Genomic DNA, 18,017 nt, shown 5'->3' with positions numbered 1-18,017 from the left:
CTCGTATTTTTCCGGAGGTGGCTTAATTTTCCAGAGCCAACGGAGCGGGTGGAAAATAAAGACGAGAACACCCGAGGGTACTTGTGAGGAGCCCAGTCATTAATCTTCGTCGGCTCATCGACCTCGTCGCGCGGCTTTTGGCAGCTGTCCCCGTGCTCGAGATTTTTCGGCTGCACCACGGACGTCGTTAGCGACCGAGCTGTCGAGAGCTATAGAGGATGTACGAGAGCTTTTGAAAAAACATCGAGTGCGCGGAGGTAACAAAGCCGATTAAGAGTTTTAAATCCCCCACCGGAGCTATTTTAGCAATTTGCCACAATTATCCGCTGCGATATTGGCGAGAGCCGAGTACTGTACTCAATAATCCGTATTAAATTTGTAGGTGCTAATAGCCGAGAAGCACAGCCAGTAGGTCTACGGTTAAAAAAAAAGTGCACGATTAGCCGGCAAAGGTAAAACAAGTGGATTCTCCTATTGCTGGGTGGAAATTCTCCTCATTTTTTTCTCGACACCACAACTCCTACATACTCATCTCGAGACTTTGCAGGGAAAACTGCGGTCGTATTCGAAGGATCCGATAGAAGGGCCCACGTGAATGGTTCTCCAGGATATATTGTTGCACGAACAAAAGGGTGTCATTGGAGTAAACACCCGCGAAATTCAATTGTGCACAACGGCCGTAAATGCAAATTAATGTAGATCCTCGTTTAATAAAGCTCCTCCCTTTGTCGAAAGGAGTATCGTTTTCCTGCTGGGGTATCACGTTCGGAAAGAGTCGTTTTCATAAGCAGCGGGGAAAATGATAAAAGCTCCCTTCTATCGCAGCACGGAATACATATTTCAGTAGAGTAAGCCAAGTAGGTACTTGGGCAGCCACTTTACCGATCACCAGGTGTATACAGAATAACGTGGAAATTTATCATAAATAAATCCTGAGGCGACTTTTTTTTGGGTTATCCCATACCTTCGGTTCGATATGAATATTGTGATGCGTCTTTTAAATTTAAAACCGTCGGAGCTTATCGATACCGACACTTTGACATATCTTTCCATCAAGAACGAGCCAATAAAAACCCCCGCAAGCTCGTTGAAGAGCCAACAAATGGCATCACTCCACAACCCATCGAGCCCACTATTCGCAATCGTTTTATCTTGGCATCTCTCCAAAGTGCTTGATTTTTCAAAGCCGCTTATATAGGACGAACGGAGGAACTAGTAGTGCTCAACTTCATCAAAAGATTCAACGGATGAAACAAAACAAAAAAAGTAAATAGCCGTTCCACCTTGATATTCAGTAAACGAGTCATCGAATGATCGCTCTCGCGACGCGTCCCGACTCCCTCCGTCGCACCCTCGGAACAGATCACCTAATCGTGCGCGAAAAAGCTCCCGCGTCATCCCCCTTAGCCCCGTCTCCTCGCGACACCTCTATTATCTTGGCAGACGCTAACCCCCCCTCTCGAGCCATAAGCCCCGTAGGTGTCAAAAGATAAGGCGCCTCGAGTCCCTTGCCACTCGAATGGTTAAGCTGTTCGCGACGTACATATACATACCCTGTATACAACGGCTTGCACGACGCGTCGTGACCTGCTCGGCTCTTTACTCACCGAACGGCTACACTCGAGACAATCAATTCACGTGGCACGGATGGTATACGTACAAAATGCGAGCAACAATTTGCGTTCTCGGAATGTCCCGAATTTTTTTTTTTTTTTTTCAAGAACATTTTTACGAAAAGTCAGGAGAGATTAAAGTCCAGGGGGGGAGGGATACAAAAGGCGCTCACTCGCAGCCGAGTTCCATCAGAAAACACCCCAGCCTCGGCTTACACGGGATTCAATCCGACATCGTATAGCGTGTAGGTGGTGCTGAAAAGCGGAACTCGTTTGTGCGCTGTGGGACGTCGACGACAACGTACACTAACATCAGCAACTGGTGTAGTCGGAGATGAGTTCCGTCACGCGAGCTCGCATCGACTTACGCGTCACTCACTCCCGGGCACGTACAGTCATGTACTTCCACCCATATATATATGCTCGCGTACAGTGTGGAGGATCGCATGCTCGACGACGGAATTTGCGATTCAAGCCGGGGGATTTGCGTATTTTCTTGAAGTAATCCAAAGTTTTTGCTGAAGAAGGCGGGGGGGGGGGGACAAAGACACACGGGGTACCCACGGAAAAGCGGCTCGTGCTCGACTCGGTTTGCCAGATTTTAACGAGCTGTGCTTCTCTTTCGAAGTATACGTATTATTGTCCGTTTGGATTGTTGGAGAAAAGTTTGGCCCGCACGAATGGTGTACAATGGAAATTGGAGCAGCGCGCCCCTCGGCGACGTTTAAAATAACACCCGTCACTTTTGCTCGTACCCCGAATCGCGGGGGGGGGGGAAGAGGCCCCGCAAGCTCCGCGCGAAAAGTCCTTGCTTTTCATCAATTAACGGGGTGACTTTGATGCGCGCAAGAGACTGCGGATTATTAATAGAGAGCCGTCAGCTCGCTAACGAGCTCTGCGTTTCGTGTAACATCTTCGCCGAGCGCGACGATCGGAGCTTTTTGACGAGGCGCCGCTTTGAAGCGACGAGGACCGGCTTTTCACAGCCGCGTCGTTTACACGAGAGCTTTCTTTTCAATCGCGCAAACGTGCTTGGGATTATTTATTTGTAAATGAAAGCCGCGCCGATGAAAGGAGAGGATAAAAATGAGCTTGAAATATTGCGTAGATAGCGATGAGAGGGAGAGAAAAAAGCTCTCCGGGGCTTCTACAGTCTCCTCACGATCAACTTGGTACTCTGGCATTCGAGAAAAAAAGAAAGGGGGAAATGAAAGAGCACTTGACCTTGACTGTATCGTGTGTACGAACGCACCGCACGCACGGGACAGACGGAGCGAGACCGGGTGTACATTTAAAAATAAGTCACCCAATTAGTTTTCCTCCCCCTTCTCCTTACGTTTTTTTTTTATTCAACGTGTCTCTCGTTTGCTCCTTTTTCAAATCTTTTATGTTTGATGCTTTTTTTTCAGTTTACAAGGTTTTACGATATTCTTAGGTTCGAAGAAAACTTAGGTGCTTACTTCAATGCTCTGCAGCTTCGGTGCACCTTACGTAGCATTACAGTGTTGTTTACACCACCGGCTGCCAGACAGCAAAGTTGCGAATGCCTTTGATTACCGAAGCCCCAAAACTCTGAACGCAATATCTCAAAAGTGGGGATGTGAAAGCTCTCTACTCTCTGTACAATCAAAAGCTCAAATTTTAATTAAAACTCGGAGATATAATCTTTAGGAAAGGACTCAAAGAGCCAAACGAATGATACAGAAACGTGGTTACGTGCAGTGTATACATGTGAAAAAAAAAAAAAAAAAAAAAAAAAGTAAAGGAGAGAAGGTAAGAAATAAATGGCGAAATCGTGCCACCACGGCAAAGGGTAAATGGATGAAAGATACGTTCAGAGAGAGAGAGAGAGAGCCACGGGCGTAAAGACATGATAAAACATACGAGGAAGAAAGTTAGTCGCACACAAGCCGTCTGTGTCGCCGAGTCGTCCTTTGAGCGACTGCAAGAAGCGCGTACTTAGTACCCATAATATTAAGCGAGAATATAATATAGGGGGAGTGGAGCAGAGAAGCGCGAAGGTGGAAGGCGAAGAGTGGAAATATATATATAGGCGTTGGATTAATGTGTGCCAACTCGAGTCTAACAACTGCACTGCGGGCTCGGCTGCGACGCACATATATACGCCGACTAGTGTATTGTGTCGTCATCGTTCGTCCGCCCTCGTTCTCTCCCTCCCTCGTGCGATGCGACGTGATACAACGGCTCATATAAAGTGTGATGGCCCGACGAGCGTACACTTATAAGCATAAGTATATGCGTGATGTGATTTACGAGGTATTATGAGCTCTCGTGCGGAGAAGACATAATTTTTATTTCGTCGGTAAAGCCGATACTCGACTTATCGATTGATCTATAGCGAGGTTAGTGTACACACCTATGTATTGGTAAACAATTTGTCAACGGGGGGAAAGGATGGAAAAAAAAATGGCACCTTATTGAGGATTTATATTGCGAGTGCATGTATAATAAAGAGGAATCCATAAAAGGAAAAGCGCGGGAATTAGACCCCGTGTTTCGATACATTAAAGAGGATGGATTGACGGGGTGTGGGTTTAACGATGCCTCTAATCATTTTTCATCTGCCACGTATAATATAATAGCTGTGTGGTGAGGCTGCGGAGGCCGAACTTGTTCTGGACGAGCATCCGAGATTCTTACGAGCGAAACAAGAAAACATTTGTCACGTCCGCTTGTAGCGGTGCTTTTATAAATCGATCGAGCGTCAGTTTATCCATGTCAATGGTGTTGAATATAAGTGTACTCCGAGGTATTGGAGGGGAAAGATTTTGCGATTAAATTGTTTCCCTTTGTGTGATGAAATTTGTTTCGCTCTACAACTGACAGATGACACTCGTTCCATGATTGAGCGTGTGATGGAAAAAAAAAAACAACTTATACACCATTTTGTGTAGATGATGATAAATTTCATGATTGGCATATGCTTATGATATACTTAAACGCAAGAAAAAATTAAAAATGAAAAAAGTGTGCAAAAATTGTGAGTAATTCACAATAAAGACCACTTGAGAAATCACCATGAAATCACCGTCACATTAAGGCACGAGTCTTGCTGATGTATCTCCTGCACAAGCGCCTACCACACTACACGTGAACACAACCATCCCTACAGCCACGTTGGAGATTATGCAAAATTTTATGACATAATTCCGACGGAGCTCTGCAGCCCCACTGCCTCAGTTAACTCGTATGATTTACCACGGCTATTATACCCCCTACGTTGACGAATGCACGTATCGACGAGGCAGACAGAGTAATGATTACTAGCTCGTCGTACCTTTCGCTTCTTTCCCAAATGACCCGAAATTCAATGAAATGGACACGACTACGTTTACCGCGGCAAAACCAAACATAGACATGTAATGCACGATCGAAGAGAAGAAAATTACACGGAATTAGCCCTGTACCCCAATCGCACACGTCTGCATCGAAGATTCGTGGTTATTAGCCGGGCACCTGTTTACACTCTGTATAGGTATATCTCATGACCCTCTTCGTGTGGCTTTCATTCGTGTACCTATACTCGAGAATCAAGTTGTAGGGTTTTGCGTGTAAGTATTACCGTTGATTTTGATATTCTAATGGGAAACGTTAGATCGACCATTACAAGAGCTGGGGTCTAATTATGTAGTGCATAGATGTACGCGATCGAGTTCGAGATTTTTATCCTCAAATTACTTAATAACACGAGGAAAATGTAACAAATCTCCCGTAGAGCTGGTTTTGGGTGACCATCGATCTCGAACTTGATCGCGTTAATAGGTATACTTACATCGAAGCCAGTTGCAACGGGAGAATCCCAGTGTCGTTACATATTGATTACAAAATCGGATATCTGAGTTTACAAATCCAAGGATTCGCGGATCGGCAATGAAGCAATAAATACGTGATCTAATTTGGCTAAAACTCGAGCGTTAAATAAATATGCATTTGTGTATGGATCGGGGCGCCTTGTTCATTAAAACGAAATCCGCAAAGACTCGAAAGCTCGACTAGATTGGGCGGGGGGCGCGGCGTGTTTTTCCAAACGCCTTCCTTCAACGCTTGTGCACTACGGGAAGACAAACGGAGAGAAAAGCCGAGCCAGGTCTTCCGCGCACAATCGCATTGTTTCGGATGTGTGCTCCGCGTGTGTCGCGCGAAAACACCCCGGACGGAGACAAAGCCCGGAGGAGCCGGAAAATTACTCTTCCGGCCGCCCCGGCTGCTTTGGACGACGCGCGCACGGCACGCATTTCCGCGACTTCCTCCGGCTCTCTTTTCTTATATTTTGCTCGGGTCTTTTCGAAATTTCGAGGCCCTTTGGTTGTACAAACCGCACGGCGCACTTTACGGCTTCCCTTGGCGCGTTTCGTATTGTTTTTCTACTTGTACCACTGCCAGCCTTTTATTCCAACGTCGCTCGAGTGTTGCTCCTTTTATTTCGGAGGTTTCCGTTTTTACGTTGCTTTCCCGGCTACTTGCAAATTTGAGGTTGGCACGTTTTTTACGGAGCAGCTGGATCGACTCGATGTAGCCAATGGAGCAATGTTTCAGGAGATACAGAAAAAGGTCGATCGCTGCCTTGAAATGAACAATTCGTGTAGATGTGCTGTAAGGGGAGGCAAGTCGAGCGGTAAACGCGCAAGTGACGTTAAATATTTGCCCCTGCATTTCTTTGCACTAGTCAAAAACGATGTTTGCAATTTAAATGTATAGAGCCCAACGCCATATAAACAGAAACATAATATTATGTAAAAGCACGGCAAAGCAAGGACGCGCTAATCAGGGCTGTCGAACAAAAAAATTCTAAAGCTCGACGAAAAAACGCAGTGAGGGGGGGGGATGAAAGCCTCTCTCGAGCGTCGATGTCGCGCCCGTAAATAAACGAGTCGGAAAACACGATAAGCCCTCGCGAGCGACGCGGTATAATATCACCGGTAGCGCTCCGAGGCTTCGCTTGTCAGCTGTGCATATACGCGAGCGCGAGGGTTATATTAGCTTTCAAGCGCACGCGGTACCCCGCGGGTCTACACGGGCTGCGTATGAAACTCGCGCCACGTTTCGCGGGGCAAATTTAGGTATTAACTTTAAAACTAGAGTTATACTTTTTTGACGTTTCGCGATTTTTTTTTTTTTTCTCCAGCGTTTCTACAAGGTCCCTTGCGAGTGTCTTGCACAAGAAAATGTTCAAGTTACGATATCGGTAAAATTAAAAGTGCTGCTTATACTTGATGCAAACGTTTAATATTAAAAGAGAATCTTGGAGCAGCCTTCTGACGATGAGCGTTTTATACAAGTTGCAATAACAGTCAGCCTTTGTGACAGAGACGGAGGGTGCACGGTAGAAAACACGTGCGATACCGAGAAATGCTACGTTACTCTAAAAATTTGTTTAAAGTCTCATCTCGAGGCCTCGAAAAAAATCTCGAGAGTTTCGGGACATGAAAATATTTTTATCAAACCCTTGAAAGCATCGAAAATTTTCCTCCATATCTTCGAGACCCCCGAAAATCTCCAAGTTTTCGAGCTTTTTCCCGAGACCTCGATGCCTTTGAGACCTTCGTAGGACATTTTTTCATCGGGACCGTCTCGTTTCGAAATAGGTATCACACAGACCAGTATAGTTACTTTGGAGGATTTCGCATAACTCCGTGTCAAAGAGTTGGCTCGCTTGCTCGTAGCGACAGAAAAATAATCACGGGAAAAACAAACACCATCAAACCAAGCGCGGTATTCAATGAAAAAAAAGTCGAAGAGCGTGCCGAAAGATCGGGTCGATTTGTCAGAGACGAAGCAACAGTATAGCAACAACAGCTGCAGCATAGTTACCCGCTGGAAGAAGCTAATGACAGCCGAAGCGCGTATATGTATATACACGTATACTGCAGAGTATGCAGAGTCGCAGGGTAGTGGCAACCACTTGTAGGATCGCCCGGCATCGCCGGCATAGCTCGAGCCGTGCCAAAAAAAGCCGGCGACAAGCATAGATTGGCCATGTTTACCGACATCTGTATGGCCGGTGCCTATAGTATACACGAGCCAAAATTTCTCCTGGCACGCGTCCGAAAGCTCTTTCGCTCTACGTATATCAGTAAAAAGCTACTGTGCAAAAGCTGACGGAGCAGTGCATCATCAATCGAGGCTAATTTTTTTCACGCCTGCACGTGCACAAGACACACTTATACTCGATGACCGAAACAGTCGACGTACTAAACTTTGTTTTCAATTTTTACGCTTTTTACGCTCAGCAATTCGGCGTGGGAATAACTAGATAACGCGCTCGTGTGCACAGCCATCGGCGCTTTCGAAAAAGTTGGTAATGGATTTCGGATTTCGAATGGAGCTCCCGTGACTTGCCATTGATTTCTATACATGTACACGGCAACATCCAGACGACTCTCCGCCGCGTGCGCGTGTGTGCGCGCAAATTTGTACGAGCTTGCGAAAGGAAATGAATGTTTGGTGCAGCTGTTGTTGCTCCCTCCACTGATGGAATATTGATCACGGGATCAGACCGAATGCAGGGCTCCTGCGGTTCATTGTACGGGCTTTAACAGCCTCGTGTGTTGGGCTAAGTGAAATTTAAAAGAAAAATAAAAAAAGCCAATATCCCCGCACGCCCTGCACGCGTTACGGCTGGTTACGCGTGTCCTTGTTTGGATGTCTACAAAGGATGAGCTGCTTCAGTCTCGGTTGGAAAAAAAAGAACAACACTGAAAGATAATTCATTACGGTACTTTATTGTTTTCCAAAAAAGGGAGGAAAGAGATTTTTTATTATTTTCATTTGAATAAAATTGGTGTTGTTTGTATGAACGTCTTTACTGTAAAAGTTTTTTTTTTTAACCATAGCAATGAAATAAAAAATTATTTTATGAAAAAATTAACGCAGACATGCACCAATGCAAAAATGAAGGATTAACTAATATACAAAATAAAATATGTCGATGGTATCAAAACGTAAAGTTAAACGCCATGATGTATCTTCCTCTAACAGTGGATTTTCCATTAGGGTTCGAGTGTCCCTTTTTTATCACCCTTTCCACGTAAAACCACCCACTAAAGAGTAAATCTTATTTCATAAAATGCATGGAAAGAAACGAGATTCCGCTCGGCCGATTGAATCCAGAAAAAAAAAAAAACCGAGTCCGTTATTTGAGCGTCGAATCGAAAAGTTGGCACTGAAAGTGTAAGAGCACCTGCCCGTGCACTTTTTCTCCCTCCCCGATCGGAGAAATCCGATTGTCGAGCCAGCAGAAAGATACCTTACGCGATGATTTTTTTTTTTTTCCCTTCCCTCCCTCTTTTATGCAAAATTACCGCGGATAGTATACACACAGGAACTGAGCTCTAAAAACAAGGAATAATCCCTGCCCTGCCCCCCACCTCCTCGGGGTTATTGGATTCTTCCAGTCTGTGAGAGCACAAGGGGTAGGTTAAGGTGGAAATTGTGAAAATCCTCGGTGGTCTGCCGTAATGAGATTTTTTTTTTCTCGGCCTGTGGAAAAATTCCTCACCCCAAGCTCTCGTGGAGTCGCGACAAGAGATGAGTTTTACACGAAAAAGAAAAAAAAAAAGTATTGCACCTCTCCATCGCAGATTTATGATATTTACTCTTACGCGGGGGTGGGTGTGAGGACAACGAGCGAAAAAATCAAGTCACGCTCAAAGTTTGAGAAACTCCGCGCAGCTTCTCGATGTAAGTTGGAAAAGCACGCGATGAATCACACCGGGATACACACATGCATGCCGTATAACGAGGTAAAGGCGGCTTTTTTTTTTTATCTCGGGCAAAATTTACTAGACGTCGAAGAAACTTCGCACTTACTCAAGACTCCCATCCATTTTTCAATAGATAGATAGACGAGGGGGAAACGCGAAGTTTGGCCAACTCGCAGTCAGTTCGACGTGTTTTTTTCTTTTTATTCCCTACCCTGGAAACACCCCCACCCCCACCCCCTTTTGAAGATGTGTATACGCTCTCCCGAATGATATCCTTAACTTTCTTAATTGCTCTGTTTGGGTAAGTGCAATCCAGCCCATCCGCCCCGCCCAAGGGACCGAAATAGAGCGCGAGATGAAAGCGCGGATCGAATTACCATGTATTTTTCAAGGGTGTACGTAAGGTAGAAAAAACCTTTTGGAAAAACTCTGTACCCACGACGGAAAACCATATAAAGTAAGGGCAGGTATATCACGTTACCGACACGTTTGTTGCCTGCCCGCGAAGAAGACGAGCCAGGGCCAAATGGGAAACAAACAACAAACATCCGCGTGTACATACAAACACACGGCTTTCGCGTCCCACGCGTTGGCCGAGCACACTCGCACCTAAAGAAGAAGAGAGGAGGCGTAGGCGTGGCGGGACATCAGCACCTATATGCACCTAACGGTACACATACGTCCGCTCGGAAATTTGCGGCTTCGCGGGCACGAATCATATATATACCTACCTGCACCAACACTATGGTTTAAATATATATATATATATATATATATATATATATATATATATATATATAGGATTAGACGAGAGACTCGTGTGCGCGAGTGTGTGTGTGTGTATACTTTTCTCCCTCCTCGCGGCGAAAGATCGATCCTGCACACCGCCGATTACGATTATTGCTCGCACGCGGCGCACCGATGGGCCGAGAGGGAATTAATGACGCGTTGTTGGGATGATCATCTCCAGCGAGTTGTTACTTGGGCTACCGCAGCGTGGTCATAACCTGTACGGAACTTTTTTTTTTTTTTTTTTTTTTTCTTTTATATACGAAGGGTGAGGATACATATAGAGTCATAAAAACACCAAAGCACGAGATTCATGTCCCTCGAATCATGGTAAATCGAGGATTCACCGGTCGAGGACCTCGTGCGTACAGCCTTCCCATCGCGCCTCGAGATCTGTGCATTAACGAGCTCCTAGCTTTTACTTGGCGGGGGGGGGGAGCACAGGAGCGCAACAGCAGTCCTTAAAACGGATAGCAAAATGCCGGGTAAAAATACACGTACACGGATGAATAAGAGAAAATCCTACTGATGCCCGTTACCTACATCGTACAAAGGTACATATCGCATGCATTAATACATGAGATGCATTTTGCGATGGCTCGCTCCGAGAGGACACACGACTCTCTGCTGCGTATATATAAGTACATACGTACAATGTAACCGCGTGGAGACGCTTACCGGGTGGCTTGTGTGGAATTCGCTCGGATTTCACATACAAACGCGACGTAGTCCATCGACAACTCACCTGGAATGGGTATGATTAAAAAAAAAAAATTTGTCAATTAGATGAGGGAATCGCAAAATATGTACTCACTGCTCGATATTTCGACTCACGAGTAAATAAAACGCTTGGCGTACAACATACATTACACCCGCGTTGCGGACTCGGAGCTTTGGATTCGTCTGGCGTGTGCGCGAGGGATTGAATAAACAATTCTAATTTTGCCCAAGGGCGAGAGTGGAAAATAGCGGGCGCTGGCGTGCGCTGGAGATTTCACGTCCGAGCGAGCTTTGGGCTCTGGTAATTTTTAATGCGAAATCGCGGTTCTCTCACACGTGACGTAAGCCCGGCCTCGAGTTACGCGAGCCGGAAATTCGAGAGCCCCGAATCTCTCTCTCTCTTTTGGGCGGGCGCTGGTCGTATGGCTCCGTTGCGTGCTTTTGCAAAAAAAATATCGAGCGGGAGACGAAGGAGAGGCTCGACGCGTGGCAGCTGGCGTGTACCGCGCGAAGAGTCATTAATTTTTTTTTTTTTTTTTTTTTTCGAGAAATTTCGTCGAGTTGCTGCCCATCGGGTCAAGTGGGTAAAATTAGTCGACGCTCTGTGTACACAATTGTCGCTAACGAGCTATTACGTTCCTTTTTTTTCGTCGGATGTGTAAAAATTTCATACCCATGAGGGGTCTTTTTACCTGGCGCTCTATTTTTTTTTTTTTTTTTTATTTAAATTTATGAGCATATTTTTATTAGTTGTCTTTGCATGTATAGTTATCGATGCATCGTATAAATATCAAATCGTGGATGTTCTCAAAGTGCTATAATTCTAGCACGATTAAATTGGATTGTACTAGGAGCAGAGCTCCACGGGTGATACGCGCCCCATTGTATCGCGAGTTCGCCCTTTCGCCCTGTATTATAATATCAAGAGGTACAAATATACCATTGGGAACAAAGAGGGAGCAATTCTACGATTAGAGGGTTTCCCAAGTACAGCTCCCCGCAGAGTCTACTTGGGCACGATTATTTTATGGATTCTTCAACAGTTTGAAAGAAATTTTTTTATTCATCACTGTTTATAATGCAGTGTTGAGAAAAACATTTTATCTGGCAAATGAGTGCAATGTATTTTATGTATTAAATTTTATTGTCAAGTATTTGAAAACAAATATTTAAATAATTTTTCAAATACTTGACTCTCTTTTGCTTCTAAATTATTTTTTCTTTCAAATTATTATGCATTATTATTGATGGAAAAAGATTTACGAAGTACTGGGTTTTAAGTAATACTTTTTTAAACAAATTTTTTTACGCAAAAAGTTATAATTTTCCAAAATAACTGACAAATTATATATTCGTGCCCAAGTCTTACGCAGACACGGGAATTTCCTTTTTGTTCGTCCTTGCTAATGGCCCTTGTAATTTATCAGTGGTTTAAGGGAACTGAGGTGCTTGGGATGATACATGAATATTTGTGCCTCTAGTCAAACGTGTCCGATTAAATTATGTCCAAGTTATTTTGTAAAATAATTTATTGAAAACAAAATCTGATTAATTAAAGAGTTTAAAAAAAAGGAAAAAATAAATATTATTAAAAATAATGGACGCGAAGGCGGAAGCAGTTTTCCTTTGTTCGCGCTCCATTGAATTCGAAAGGAAATACGATCCCCTTTGAAAACGGACGACAATAATATAATTGCAGTAAAATCCAGACTCCCTCCAAATACCCTCAATTATTATTCCCTTTGGTATAGAACTGCATGGCTGCCGGATCGTTAAAATACCGCTTTTCGTGCAACGAAACGCCAAATCGACTTTTGGTAAAAGGGACGAAAAAAAAAAAAAAAAAAAAAAAAGAGAAATCCCTCGACGGATCGTTTCTCTCGAAATATATTCGCAAGCGGCAATCGATAGAAAAACACAAAACCGACGTTCTCGTCGTAAAAACGAAATCCCCGAGCTCTTGTTGAGGAGAATAAAAAAAAAAAGAAAAGGTAGAAGGACGAAAGCCAAGAGACGCGATAGCTTTGGAAAAGAAGACGAGGCAACTACGGACAAAGAAGAAGACTTATATGTGCGCACATCCAAGCTCCTATTATATAAACGAAAGGAGGCCACGCGTTGACGAGAGAAATCATCGCGCGCGTCCTGCGCTACGTGCACACACACATTCTGCGGGATTCAATCTGCTTCGTACGAGATGACGCGTGTAAGTGGATTTTTGCCCCCCTCAAGTCCCGATATATATGTATAGGTGCGGGGGAGAAATGATAGAGAAAGAAATCGTCAAGATTGCCAGGGACGTGTATCGTGTGGGTACGTGCAGCTATATTTTTCGGATCTCCAGCAGAACGCGGTGCATCAAATTTTCAAGGAAAGCGTACATCTACCGCAGGATACGCGTGATTTAGCATTGAAAATCGAAAAAGCCAACGAAATCTCTGTTACGACGATTTCCACTGAAAATAACCTCGACCCGAGACTGTGTACCGGAATTTTCCCCCTTTTTTCTTACGGTAAAAAGAAAAAGCGATAAAGTACAGTAAAACCCGGACGACCTGGGGAGGAGTTAAAAATTTCCTCGGCAGTAACGCGATTTTACCCGGATTAATGTTTTCCCACCGCGAGCGTGAGTTCTGTCCTATACCTATGTACAGTATGAGTGGTAGCACAAAGGCGGCTGTTCGCTAATAACTTGACGAATTTTTAGCTTTGCGAGCTTCAAAGCACTCGGCCGGCTTCTCACTTTTTTTTCACTTTCTTTTGCGTTGGTGTTTTTATACGTAAATTTTGTTTCTTACCTTATATTAGTGATTTAATAAAGTAAAGATATAAATCCCTCGAGTTCTAAAGGGGGTCCGTCGGACGAAATTGACTTGTGTGTTTTCTTGCACGTTCAGGGGGGTAATGCACGTAATACGCCATGACGAAATAGTTTCCATTCGCGCCGCGGACCGTGAAATTTGTGAAAAATTTGAACGTATACGAGCCAGCATCAGTATCATCAGCTAATTGTACTTTATATAGATACCACACAGTTCATGTTCGGTAGACGCCACAAAAAAGTTAATTGCCAAAGGTAAATTATCTAATCTCGTGCGTCAAAAGTCAATGAACAAAAAAGAAGGATTTTTATACAAGTTTATGTTACGACCTTTCGACGTTATTCGGCGTATTAAATTTTAACTTGAATAAAGACAATACCTACTCTGTGGTCGAAATGCCTTTAATTAAACATGAAAAAATTTTTTTTAGCACAGAAAATTTTTGCAACTGTCAACAACAAATGATATTCTTTACGGCACAATTTGTGAATAAATAATATACACCTATAAAAGTGATGACTGCGCAAAGCTTGACATGAATTGTAAAAAAAAAATCAGCAAATTAATAGTATACCCATACGACATGATTCAATATATAAATGAAGAAAAAAAATGGTAGTTATTCCGATGTGTATTTCTCAATATTTTGTGCCATCCAGTAATTTCTCTGAGGTACTTAGTGTTGCTTCAAACTGCATTACACACAGTAGACACTTTGTCGTTCGCAGGGAGCGATTCCCCGTCACCCGTAATCCATCAAGTACACCCGTGGGCTATGATTAGAGAAAAGCTGCCTTTGAAAATCGCACGACGACTCGCTCCCGACAAATTGATATTTCCCTATTACGCCGAACGTGCAATTACACAAATACATCTTAATTATTCAGCTTATAGTGAACGAAAAAAACACACGAGACTAAATTACAACGTTTACGCGACGACCATATATTATATTATATTATTGCACGTACGTACGCGACGATTAATTTAAGAACCCGTGCATTACCCTGTCTTCGGACACGTTGGCTAATAATCCCTCCCCAACGACCGCATCCTGCAATTATCACGTCCTCCCCGTTGACTTACGATGAAATATACTTTACTAAACTCCTTCCTCGAATACGCGTGTACTTCCCGGCCGCGGAGCCGAAATCCGTACGGAAAAGCAGTGCGACTCGGTCCATCACTCAATCGATCCCGTCGGCCCTGCAGGTAAAAGTGCCCCCCCCCCCCACGTACAACATCCTTTGTTTCCCCGTGCGCGCGTGTACAGGCGAGCTCGAGACCTTGCCCCGAAGAAAACGATCCATCAGGATCGTGAGATTGCATTTCTCTCTCGGCTCGCTCTCCTTCGGACTTCTCGGGAACGCATCGCGCGCGCCTATAGAAAAGAGGATGGAAGAAAGAAGAAAAAAAAAATGACTGCGAGCGTCGTCTTTTTAAACATGAGCTCGGAGAGGTGTACGTCAGGTGGGGGCTTTTCCTTCTGGACTCGATGCCCAGAATAATGGGATGGATGAATTACGGTGACTCGAATACTACAACGCAAAGTGAGGAACGATGGACGTGTTTTCCTGTCGTACAGCGACTCGATTTCTTTATACATTGTAAGGATACATGGCACACCCAATGTCGTTGCGAAAAATATGTGATACCAATACATACTTAGCTGTAATTTTTTTTTTTTTTTTCTTTTGTTTTTGCAACAGTCGAAATCCACACACACTCGCGCTTTAGTCAAAGTCCACGTTTAACGAGCAATCGGCCGGATGATTGAGCCGTTACGTAATTTATCGGACGAAGCAACATCCGTGACCGTCCCCCTCGAGTTAACGATCGCGGAAGCCAAGCGGAAGGAAAAGGATCCAAGCCTCCCGCCCTTTGTCCATGGTTTGGCGAGTAGGGAAAAACTGTCGAAGATTACCATCGGCGCCTATAAAAACGAGGCTGCAGTAACGAGATGCCCTCTGCTCGAGTCGAGTGTCGTGACGTGCTCGGGTTTGGAGGGAAAAAAAAAAAAAAAAAAAACGATAGAGAAACGTGTACGTGCACGGAATCGACTTTGTACATGTATAGAGGTGTGTAGAGGGATTGGGGGGGAAGACAATGATGACCGTTAGAACCCCGTAGGAGGGACTCATGGGAAAGCTCTGCTGTGAGCCCTCTCTACTGCTGACTGTGGTGGTTCGACGATACAAGCGCACCCATACATGCACGGTTTATGGGTTGTGTACATATATATGTATATTGGACAATGGCACGGGCGATCGGAGAAAATTAATTGAATCGTTTGCTCCTTCCTTTGTGTACGTATTATATACTTTGCTCGGTACGAGGATCCTCGAGCGCATATACACAGAGTCAGTGCTGAATAATTTATTCAAAGTTGTAAATTAAGTACACCGCTGTTGGAGTGTTCTTTTTTTGTTTATCGAGAAAACACACATTGTCTCGGTAATGTATGGAGACGAGTTCTCGGGTAACACGAAACAAAAATGTCGACAATGATCCTCCGGGGGTGTGGGTATAATACACGAGATATACGATCGAGCAAAGAGGGAAGGTGGCGACAAAAAATGAGATGTCGCGTGTCCCTCAAACACGGAGTCACTGCGTTTCGGTGGATGTGCGCATAGCTTGTCGATCTAAGCTAATCTGCGGTATGATGAAGAGTATACGAGGGATGTCGCACGTTTTTTTGGCTTTTAAACTCGATCTCGATGAAACCCCTGATGGTTGAAGTTTTCATTATATTCACGAAAAAACGCCAATTTTGCTGGATATAGCGAGTCTTTTTTTTTTTCCAGCACCACCCGCGAGATTTCTCTTCATTTTCAGAAAGAGAGTAATATAATGGATGCGATCACCATAAGCTCGTGAGAGGGCGCAAAGAGTGTGGACAATTTTCTAATGTACGCAATGTTTCGCATCGAGGGACTACAAAGAGAGAGAGAGAGAGAGAGAGAGATGGGGCGGTACATATGTATATACGTAAACCCGAGAGGGGCGAAAAAGGCGAAAAAGAGGATGTGTGTATGGGATGCCCGCTCGGGAAGAAAGCCAAGGGAGGAAAGACAAAGAGAAGGAGAACAGGTTTTCTCTCTCTCCTCGGAACGGGCGAAAGAATGCGTTGCACGATCATCTCGGCGTCGCCCGCGCTCACGGCTCTATAATATATACTCTGAGGCCCTCGAGCTGGTGTGTATAATGTATATATATACCCTCCCGTTTCTCTTCCTCCCTTTCTTTCTTTCTTCTTGCTTCTGATGCCTGAGTGTACGTGTGCAAAAGCTGGTACTCGTCCGTGTGTGCATGGGTGCACATTTGTGTTATACATACATATAGCACACGACGGAGACGGAAGAGGGAGGAAAGGGGGAGTATCCGAGCCAATCTGAGGATGTTTAATGCGGCTGCTTAGCCCGGCTGGGTAATATCGGGCTCACGAAGTGGGTATGGAGAGAAAGAGAGAGATGTGGCGCGAGCCCCGCGCGGATAAATAAGCAGCCAGCATCCGTATCGTGTACGTATACCCTCGAGTTATCTATCGGTTACTTTATAATGTACATGCGATGCATCTTCGGGATTTGTGCGCAATCGTTGGAACATTTTATTTATTTTTTTATTTTTTTTTTTTTAATAAAAAGTAAGCGAGTTCCGATAGAAATTGACTTTGTGAAGCATAACCATCCGTTTTGTCAACCAGAAAAAAATATACATCCCGGTTTTCTCCCCATGATGTATACACGCGAAAGCTAAAGGCCTCGGGCGCTTTGGGGGTATGTACATGCTTGTCGTTGGGAATCGGAAACTCGAAGGGTGCGGGAGAGAAGACGTCGATGTTCCTGTTTTTTTTTTTTTTTTTTTTTTTTCCCTTCACGAGTGGGAAGTACAGTCTCCAATAACCAACTCTGAAAGCCAAACCTCCGCCATTAAAGGTGTATATAAAATCCTGAAAAGGACGTTTTTCGTAAGTTATTTATTTTTTGAAGTAATTCACTGCTCTGTCTACATAGAAAAAAAAAAAAAAAAAAAAAAAAAAAAAAAAAAAAAAAAAAAAAAACAAAATTCAGTGCACATAGACGTAAAACTATTTCGCAGCAGGGGGTGGGGGTAGAGATTTGCGCAGGCCGCATCGTTGCAGTTTCCAGGTGAGGTACGACAGCGATGTAGGTATTGGCGTGTGTGGTGGTGTCGACATTTGCGGCGGAAACGGCACGATTTGAGGTTTGTTCGGTTAAACCGTATGTTTAGTAGTTTGCGGTGCCAAGGCGTTCGCGTGAAAGGAGTGCCGCTGCCGAGATTATTATTACACGCCTACACACACACATATACATACGTATAATATA

Source organism: Copidosoma floridanum, unplaced genomic scaffold, assembly GCF_036245765.1.
Source record: "Copidosoma floridanum isolate Cflo_tuat_1 unplaced genomic scaffold, Cflo_Japanese_pri ptg000007l, whole genome shotgun sequence".
Taxonomy (NCBI): Eukaryota; Metazoa; Arthropoda; class Insecta; order Hymenoptera; family Encyrtidae; genus Copidosoma; species Copidosoma floridanum.
Note: the sequence above shows the minus strand (reverse complement) of the source record.